Below are 10,109 nucleotides of genomic sequence, written 5' to 3' on the forward strand. Positions count from 1 at the left end.
GGTACATTCTGGCGTCCCACAGGGCAGTGTCCTGGGTCCGCTTCTTTTTTGTCTTATTTATTGACGATCTCATTAATACTATATCCTCCGTTTCTTGTGAAATTCTACTATTTGCAGATAACTGTAAAATATTCAAACAAATCGATTCATTATCAGACGTAAACTCCTTACAGAGTGGGCTCAATTCACTCTCTGAATGGTGCTCCACATGGCGTCTTAAGCCTAATCCTACCAAGTGTTCCTCTATTTCGATCACGCTTCGTAAATCCCCGATTCTCAGTAAATACTCCCTCCTCGGTAACCCGTTCCCAAGTCTAACAGAACAAAATGACTTAGGAGTGATGTCTGACAGTAAATTGTTATTTGTCCCCCATATACAAAAGATAACCGCACGAGCAATGTCACTTCTCGGTTTGTTGTATAGATTCTCTGACATCACCGATGTCCACGCCCTCCGAGCCTACTATGTATCTTGCATCCTACCGATTATTGAATCGAACCCAGGACCTTCGGGTAAGAGGCAGGTACGCTACCGCTACACCACGAGGCCGGCTAGGTAACTGCACCAACGGCACGTGGTGCTCCCAAGCGGTCACCAATCCAAGTACTGACCACGCCCGATGCTGCTTAACTGCGGTGATCGGACGAGAACTGGTGTATTCAACATGGTATGGCCGTTGGCTGAAAGCTATATAACAAAAGTTATATATGGCAACTGTTACACTGTGTTGGAACATCCACCGTATAGTCCTGATCTATCGCCATACGACTTCCATATCTTTGCCCTGTTAAAAAATAAGACATTGAAGGGTCGCCGCTTATATTGGGACCATGAAGTCATAGACAATATTCGCAACTGGTTCCAATGTCAACCAAAGGGAGTTCTACGAGCCAAGTATTCACGGCTTTTGAAATAAACCTCTTGTGTCCCTCGTTTCGTTTCCATTTGATTCGCCCTCATATGTAATCCTGACATAATCAATCAATCAATCAATCAATCAATCAATCAATCAATCAATCAATCAATCAATCAATCAATCAGACACGTTTCCTCTCCCTAACTTACATTAATTCTCTCCCATAAACACAGATATATACTTTCCATCCCCCATCGAGCGAGTGGCTGAACGGTTTGAATCACGTGGCTGTCAGCTTGAATTCGGGAGGTAGTGGGTTCGAACCCACTGAAGATGGTTATCCGTGATTTCCCTTTTTCACAGCAGGTAAATATTTGAGCTGTGCCTTAATTAAAGCGGCGACCACTTCCTTCCCATTTCTAGCTTTTTCCTACCCCATAATCGCCGGAAGTCCGGCTCCATGGCTATATGGTTAGCGTACTGGCCTTTGGCCACAGGGATCCCGAGTTCGATTCCCGGTAGGGTCGGGAATTTTAACCATCATTGGTTAATTTCACTGGCACAAGGGCTGGGTGTATGTTTCGTCTTCGTCGTCATTTCATCTTCATCACGACGCGCAGGTCGCCTACGGGTGTCAAATCAAAATAATACCTGCATCTGGCGAGCCGAACATGTCCTCGGACACTCCCGGCACTAAAAGCCATACGCCATTTCATTTCATTTTTATCGCCGAAAGACCTACCGTATGTCAGTGCGACGTACATTTTCTTTCTTTTTTTTTTGCTATTTGCTTTACGTCGCACCGACATAGATAGGTCTTATGGCGACGATGGGATAGGAAGAGCTTAAGAATGGGAAGGAAGCGGCCGTGGCTTTAATTAAGGTACAGCCTTGCCTAGTGTGAAAATGGGAAACCACGGAATACCATTTTCAGGGCTGCCGACAGTGGGGTTCGAACCCACTATCTCCCGGATGCAAGCTCACAGCTGCGCGCCCCTAACCACACGGCCAACTCGCCCGGTAAATCAGATTGTAAAAAATATATATATATAATACCTCTCTCACCCATCATAAAATCTACTCCATTTCTATCTCTTTTGCCATCTCATTGTGACTGTTTTTCAACATAATTCAGATAGAGACAGTTGGTTAATTTAAATTGAAAAGCTATTCCAAAGCAGAGCAGACCGGCAATAAAAGCCTTTCTTGCCCTTCACATGAGCGTGTACCCCTCTTTCTAAGAAAGCATAAATCATTATTTTATCCTAAAGTCTCAATTTTCTAAAGTCGTGTGGGCCTCCACCAGACTACACAGACTATTCTGATGGTGGTTCTTCCAATGCTTTGTTTCGCTAGATGACCAAGGTACGACTTGTAACAATAAAAAACATTCCATTCCTCGTAGTATTCCAGTAAAAGCTCTCCAACTTTCTCTCGGGCATGTTAGACACGGTGGTTGAAATACTTGTACAGGACAAAGGAGAGTATTTTTATGGATCATATTTGCACAGATGAGACTTTCAATACATTCCAGCTGATTCGTTCCTCTTTACATTGCCACAGACTACAAGGAATGCCAATGAGCTGCAAGGAGTGTCAATGGGCGCACTCTGCCGAAGCCAGTAAACACGAAGAACACTTTCTCGTGCTGATCCCAGCGTGACTATCATGCTAGTGTCCAAATAATGTGCACCACTTACTGATAGCCAGCAGAGTGTATATATCACCCCTCAGGCTCGGAGAAACTCCGGAAATAGGCGTGCATGACCTGCAGGACTACTCTACTAGGAATGTACTGTTTTAATTGACTTTCGCAGTGAATTCACGTCGACAAGGTCAACAGCTGTGCAGGAGAAATGTCTCGTGAGGAAGTGTAAATAGATGTATGAAACCGCATGGGAATCTGTCGTGAAATGTTCAGCAATTCCCCTACTGAGCGAGTGTAGCTGTGAGCTTTCATTCGAGAGCTAGTGGGTTTAAATTCCACCGTCGGCAGCCCTGTACATGATTTTCCGTGGTTTCCCACTTTCACACCGGACAAATGCGGCGGCACACCTTAATGGAGACCATCCCGTCACCGAAAACCTTCTCCATGTTAGTATAAAGTTAAATAACTAGCAAGAAACTCAAACGTTCATCAGTCCTGATTGCTGTGCTCATGTTAAGGTTACTGTGATTGCTCTCATGAAATTGTATCCGTCGTGTAATTCTTGTTGTTTAAAGGGGCCTAACATCTAGGTCATCGGTCCACCGTCGTGTATTTAACCTCACATCTTCACTGAGGGAGACTAGAATATAGGAAAGCTATAGTATTCTCTAGCTTCACTAGTTCTAGTAGATAGCAGACTGTTACAACATCTAGTTTTTCATATTCTCTTCTTTTGTATTTTTATACCAAAGTGCCTTCTTTTACACGAATATATACTTATGTAAGTCATCTCCGTACAGGCCATGAAGGCCATTGGAGGGGTGGAATTTAAAGGCTTCCATGATCCGTAACCTCGGCTCTTGGTAAGGTAGAGTTGTTAGCTCTTCGCCAGGCCAACGCCTTTGATCCCCCCTCGCCCCCTCCCCCCCCCCCGGAAATTAACACGTACTCATTTTTGGTGTACATGAGTGAACTCCAGTGCACCTCTGGAAGTGGATATCTCGTTTCTTGAATATTTCGACTTCCTGACTGGTAATCGAGCCCCCGTCCTTCCGGGTGATTTTTACCACCTCGGCTAGCCATCTCCTATATATGAGTTAATTTTAAACTGTTTTGTGATTTAAATGTGATACAATTTTAGTGCCTGATAAACAAGGAAGAACTTAGTTAATATTAAACTGTTCTGAGATTTAGGGATTAAAGTTTTAGGTTCAAAAACGTGAATTTGAAGTTATGTGATAGTCGACTAATCTAACCTACCATCCATCATATATGGGGCTAAAATAGATAGTAAACCATGAAAGTTGCGGTAGCAGATTGTGCGATTTAAAAGGGGTCGAGCGGATGAAGGTTAATGACATAATATGCATGTTCAAATTCTAACATTAGCCTAACATTAGGGATCACAAATGGTTGGCAATGGCTCAGAGCGAGATCTTAACGTTTCTTCTTCTTCTTCTTCTCCTCCTTTATCTGTTTACCCTCCAGGGTCGGTTTTTCCCTCGGACGCAGCGAGGGATCCCACCTCTACCGCCTCAAGGGCAGTGTCCTGGAGCTTCAGACTCTGGGTCGGGGGATTCAACTGGTGAGGATGACCAGTACCTCGCCCAGGCGGCCTCACCTGATATGGTGAACAGGGCCCTTGTGGGGGATGGGAAGATTGGAAGAGATAGACAAGGAAGAGGGAAGGAAGCGGCCGTGGCCTTAAGCTAGGTACCATCCCGACATTTGCCTGGAGGAGAAGTGGGAAACCACGGAAAACCACTTCCAGGATGGCTGAGGTGGGAATCGAACCCACCTCTACTCAGTTGACCTCCCGAGGCTGAGTGGACCCCGTTCCAGCCTTCGTACCACTTTTCAAATTTCGTGGCAGAGCCGGGAATCGAACCCGGGTCTCCGGGGATGGCAGCTAATCACACTAACCACTACACCACAGAGGCGGGCCGTTTCCTCTCCTTCGAGGCTGAAATCAGCCCGTACCGATATCTCATATCAGTCACGGCATTTTTTACTTCCACTGGTTCTCAGCTTGGAAGGGAGGTTGGCGACCACGGAGTCCTAGCTGATTCTGGCGCATTATTGCCACTTATGTCAACTTTCCTATTCGATTCTCTTGGTCAACATTTGCTCTCCTTCCTTCCCGAAGGTATTAGTTCCGCGAGGTCTCTTTCGTTTTCCTAGCCCTCTCCTATATTTTACCGATACCCTTATTTTCGAGAGATCGAACCTCTTCCAGTTTTCCTCTGATTAGTTTGTGAGAGGAAGGTTATCCAGTTGTAGTTCCCCTCAAAGCCATAATCACCTTCCTCAAATCAGTCTTCAAAAGAAATTAAACCCAGGTCGATCAAAGAACCTTAGACCATGACCACATCTTTTGTGTTACCATAAAAAAACCCATGGCGCTACCGCCCTGCTGGACTTTGGTCTACCAAGTGACCACTGCTCAGCCTGAAGGTTTGCAGACTACGAGGTGACGCATTGTCAGTGCGATGAATTATCTCGGCCGTTGTTATTGGCTTTCTAGACCGGGACCACGATCTCTCCGTCGATTGTAATCACGTACGCTGAGTGGACCTCGAAATAGCCCTCAGATCAAGGTAAAAATCCTTGACCTGGCAGGGGACCGAACCCAGACTTGCTACCCCTAGACTACGAGGCCGGATTTTGTGTTGACATTCTTCCAAAACATTTTAAATGGAAACCTCCCCGGAAAAAGGACGTAACCAAAAAATCAGTCATTTTTCAGAAAAGAGCAAAATTATTTTTGGAGTTTATTTCGTGGTAGCCTACTTGAACCAATTGCATATGCAAGTGTATGGATGAGTTCATCTATTAAAACAATGTTTTATTGTTAAACTTAAGGTTTAAAAAATAACGTATACATTAGGTGATACAATGAAAACTAATCTGCAAGGATGTCTTACATTTGTATATAACAGAAGAGAAATCCTGTATATGGATTTGGAACACAAATTATAGCAAATATTATTAGTGTAATAATAAAAATAACAATATAAATGTCAAGAAAATATTTTAAAGTATAGATATGATTTCGTCTATGGCCTATTACACCTGGTGATGAATCAGCGCAAGCACTGTCCACCATCTTGACTGATGTTCCATGCTTACACTACGGAGGACCAGCTTGGAGTTCATGTCTGTCTGTTAGGTCATCAGCCCAGAGGCTGGTTGGATCCTCAAATAGTACCACCAAAGGTTATGCGGTTATAAGGAAACCCCAAAAACCAATTGCAGCACCAAAATGAGGCATACTAGGCAAAATGAGGAGTGAGGTAGTTTGCCATTGCTTTCCTCACTGGGTCAGAAAGTACTATTGCAGCACGACTGACCCTGTGAGCAGCACCTTTCATAACACTCAGATGCACTAGTCATGCTCTGAATGTCATTACTCAGCACCACTCATACTCCAGCAGCTTCCATATTGTCACAGCCATGGATGTTGACTGGGACTTCGGTGGAAGCTACACTTACTCTGGCCTGTGCCAAGAGATGGATGCAAAAGTACTGTATCCATTAAGAAATGACAGCAGGCAGATTGGAGTTCATATGTAAGACATAAGATGACACCGCAACATAAAGTGCCTTTTCCCAAAGAAATCTCACTTTTCAAAAATCTATTGTTAATGTTCTTATTCCGGTGAGGCCTTCAATTACTACTCAGACTTCTTCTCGGTTTCTAACAGTGTGTTTGCAGGTAAAATGGAAAAATAATTCGGTTAATAATGACTTGAATTTTAAATAAGCAAGCTTGTAGCTTTGACGTCACTGTTGATAGTCACGTAACCTCAATTTTACATATGATCTAAAACTCAGCGACATTGGCTGTGATTCGAACCTCGGCCGCCGTGGCAAGAAGCCAGTGGATATCATCTGGCCACTGTTCCCACCATTTCATAGGTGGCAACTCCTCGCTACTTTCCTATTACCTTCAGTGTGTAAGGTTTCCAGAGTTTATCCAACTGCCCCTCAAATCCGCCCAAAACACACGGTGCATACATTACTTCCACTTTTCAAAATACGCTTGACAGCTATAGCGAACTCACTGGACATTCTCTGTTTCACTTTTATTGGACTTGTGTCCATAAACTATTTATCCTGGCAGTATGCACCACAAATGATTCATAAGGAGAGCTAAGACTAAGAATACGTCGGAAATATCTGTTTCTCACCCTAGGATCTAGTTGTTGGTTCATGAACTACTTTGTCATAGCATCAAACTTGGCTACTTTCTATTTTTATTTTTTATTTTTGCTACGGACTTTACGTCGCACCGACACAGATAGGTCTTATGGCGACGATGGCATAGGAAAGGCCTAGGAGTTGGAAGGAAGCGGCCGTGGCCTTAATTAAGGTACAGCCCCAGCATTTGCCTGGTGTGAAAATGGGAAACCACGGAAAACCATTTTCAGGGCTGCCGATAGCGGGGATTCGAACCTACTATCTCCCGGATGCAAGCTCACAGCCGCGCGCCTCTACGCGCACGGCCAACTCGCCCGGTTTTGCTACTTTCAGAAAATCGAAATGTTTATGTTGAAATGTTGGTAAGTAAACTCGAGTCCTCGTCCAATGGAGGTGAGCTGTATGTACCCTTTCAACCACATACCAGCATACGGGACCTCCCGCCATTCTTAAATTTATGGCAGTACGGGGAATCGAACCCGGGCCCCCGAGAACGGCAGCTAATAACACTAACCGTTAGGCTACGGAGGTGGACGAAATGTTGGTTATTTTATTTCTCTGATCATTTTGTACCAAATACCTGTTTTAACCGACTTGCTTAAGAGATTTTGGGGTTACCACTTCAGTAATCGCTTCTGCTTCCATTGCTTACTTTAAACTTTCTCTGTGTCTGTACATATCCTACCGTGTTCAAATAACTCGGAGTTTAAAGCAAATGGAGTGCACTTTCTTCACGGAATACTTTTGAGGTTTCTGTTTGAGTTCCGTTGTAGGGTCAAGGATCACTGGAGATGTCAGCACCGTGAGAAGTCGGAAACACCCAGTCGTATTTCGCGGCAAATTTTGCCGTTCAATTTTTATAATAATATTTCCTCCCCCCACCCTCACCGCCAGGATTCCACAAACTATTACAGATAATTACAGTATTAATACCTCGCGTCAAGATCTAGGACCTATTAACCAGTAGTGTAGTTACCTTGCTATTAAGCAATCGTTGTACCTATTAAATAATTACAAATGTACACAAACAAGATAGCACAAACATGATATGACCGACCTTCTGAATGAGATACATTAAAGTGATAGGATTAATGGTAGGGGCTAGACTATAATAGTCTAGTAGCCAAGATCAGCCGGTTGGAGTTATAGTTATAGGACACAATGGAGGTGCTTGTGCTTGTCAGCTGCGCGCATGCAAGACTTGTCATTCATTATAAGGACACTGATACACGTGAATTATGTTGATATTCAGATGTCAGTACACGACAAAATATTGCAATAAAGTACGGTACAAAACAAGAACAATACGATGAAGGTCAACAATTTTTCAGCGCATGGTATGTCTGCTGACCATCTAAAATCCAACTTACGAGGCTTCATTCAACCGTGACCGATAGAGATTCAACAGATCTGTTGGTTCTACAATTATGTCTCTGAATGTTTATTTAGTTTATTGTTTATTGTCAGTTTCCTTTTATTTTATTTTTGTAAAATTTTCCAAAGGGGGCTTGTAACTCCTCCTGTACCCCCCTCTCTTTGCTAAGCCCCTGGACTGTAGGGACTATTCCTTGATTCACAGTAAATTTCTGGAAGCTATTTAATTTAGACTTTCCAGAATTGCAAACTCTACCACAGTTAACTTTCTTCTTGTACCATATCCTCATTGGATACGGCTGTCATCAGGGCGATCTGGTTCTTATTCTCACCAACTCAGAAAAGAGTGGGGGGTACTGAGCCCATACGATTCTCATAGAATCCGTAGCCGAGATATTCTCAATGTTACCTTGGAAGATAAGCTAAAGGAGTCTATGTTTATAATTTCTAAGGATATTGCCATAGTACACAAGTTCTTTTTTTTTTTTATGTCGTACATGACTTAAGCTCTTTGTTCAGGCGTTGAGTGTTATGTATCCTGTCAACCCATGATATTCTGAGCAGACGTCGGTAGCACCACATCACAAAAGATGGAAGTTTTTTGGTGGTGTTCTCTGTTAGGGTCCAAGTCTCGGCACCATAAAATAAGGCAGAAAATACATAACACCGAAGTAAACGGAGATTGATCTTAAAGTCCTGTTACAGAGAAGTCTGTTCATTCTCTTGAATACAGTCCTTGCTTGTTCAATTCGGGACCTTTATTTAATGCTATTTATTTGGGGCGTCGACCTAAGAAGACTTTTTGCCCTTACTTTGTACCATATGTTATGAACCTGCATGTATTTGGAAATTGCGGAAGTGTCAAGTGTTGAACGTGAGGAAAGGAACATTAAGGACGACACAAACACCCAGTCCCCAGGCCAGGGATATTAATCATGTATATTTTTTTTAAACCATGACCCGGCCGGGAATCGAACCCGAGGCCTCTGGTTAACAGGCGGACGCGTTACCCTCTACACCGCGTGGCCGGACAATCCGTGGCCTAATTTCAACTAAACTGTTCCAGCTGTGACCAAGTACGCTGGCGAGATATTTAAAGCGTTGGACTTGTTCCGGAGATGTGCCAGCTACTGTCAAGTTAACAGGTTGAATGACATGTTTGCTAATGACCATTACTTTGGTCTTTTTCGTGTTTAAACGCAGACCTGCTGCAGCACTGTGTTCGGCCACACAGTTCAGTAACGGCTGCAGACCTTAAACACTTGTTGCAAGCAGAACAGTATTATCTGCATATCGCAGATTATTTATTGTGATACCATTAACAACAATGTCATCCTGTTTTCCTTCCAGTGCTTCAGAAAATATCCTTTCAGAGTAAATATTGAACAGGAGTGGAGATAGAACTCAGCCTTGCCTCACTCCTTGTTTTATTTCAATAGCACAGGTATTTGTTCTGTAACCTCAACTGACGCGCTCTGATTCCAATACAACTTGGCAGTAATTTGGATATCTCTACCATCCACACCGATATCAGACAGGATATGCAGCAACGTTTCATTTTTCAGATCGTCGAAAGCTTTTTCATAATCAATAAAACAAGCGTATACATCCAAAGACATATCTGTGCATCTTTGTACCAAAACCTGCATCCCCAGCAATGCCTCTCTGGTGCCAAATCCATTACGGAAACCAAGTTGGGTGCTACCTATCTAGATTCACATTTACTGTATATTCGTGCATATATTACTTTTAGGAAGAGTTTGAGAATATAGCTTATTAGGCTTTTGATTCTGTAATCTCAATGAGATTTATCCATTGTTTTCTTTACGGGTTCGATTCCATTGCTGAGATTGTTATCAGTTATAATTATTCTATTTTAACAAAATTATTAAAATAATGTTTTATCAAAAAATTCCATAGTAAACCGAAGTTGTAAATTGAATTGTTTCATTATGTTTTGTCTGTTGTGAAAACCTTCAATTGAGGGAAGGTTTTGTACAAAATCAAAGGTATAGCACACATGCAACATT

At 42.9% G+C, this 10,109-nt stretch overlaps 1 non-coding gene across 1 annotated transcript; it reads right to left on the reverse strand.

The window, feature by feature from the left end:
- Nucleotides 1-563: 563 nt before the first annotated feature.
- On the reverse strand, nt 564-682 carry LOC136859472 (5S ribosomal RNA). The gene has a single exon (XR_010859035.1). It is a non-coding gene; the product is annotated as a 5S ribosomal RNA (ribosomal RNA).
- Nucleotides 683-10,109: the final 9,427 nt, after the last annotated feature.

The sequence above is a fragment of the Anabrus simplex genome, chromosome 1, assembly GCF_040414725.1.
Source record: "Anabrus simplex isolate iqAnaSimp1 chromosome 1, ASM4041472v1, whole genome shotgun sequence".
Taxonomy (NCBI): domain Eukaryota; kingdom Metazoa; phylum Arthropoda; class Insecta; order Orthoptera; family Tettigoniidae; genus Anabrus; species Anabrus simplex.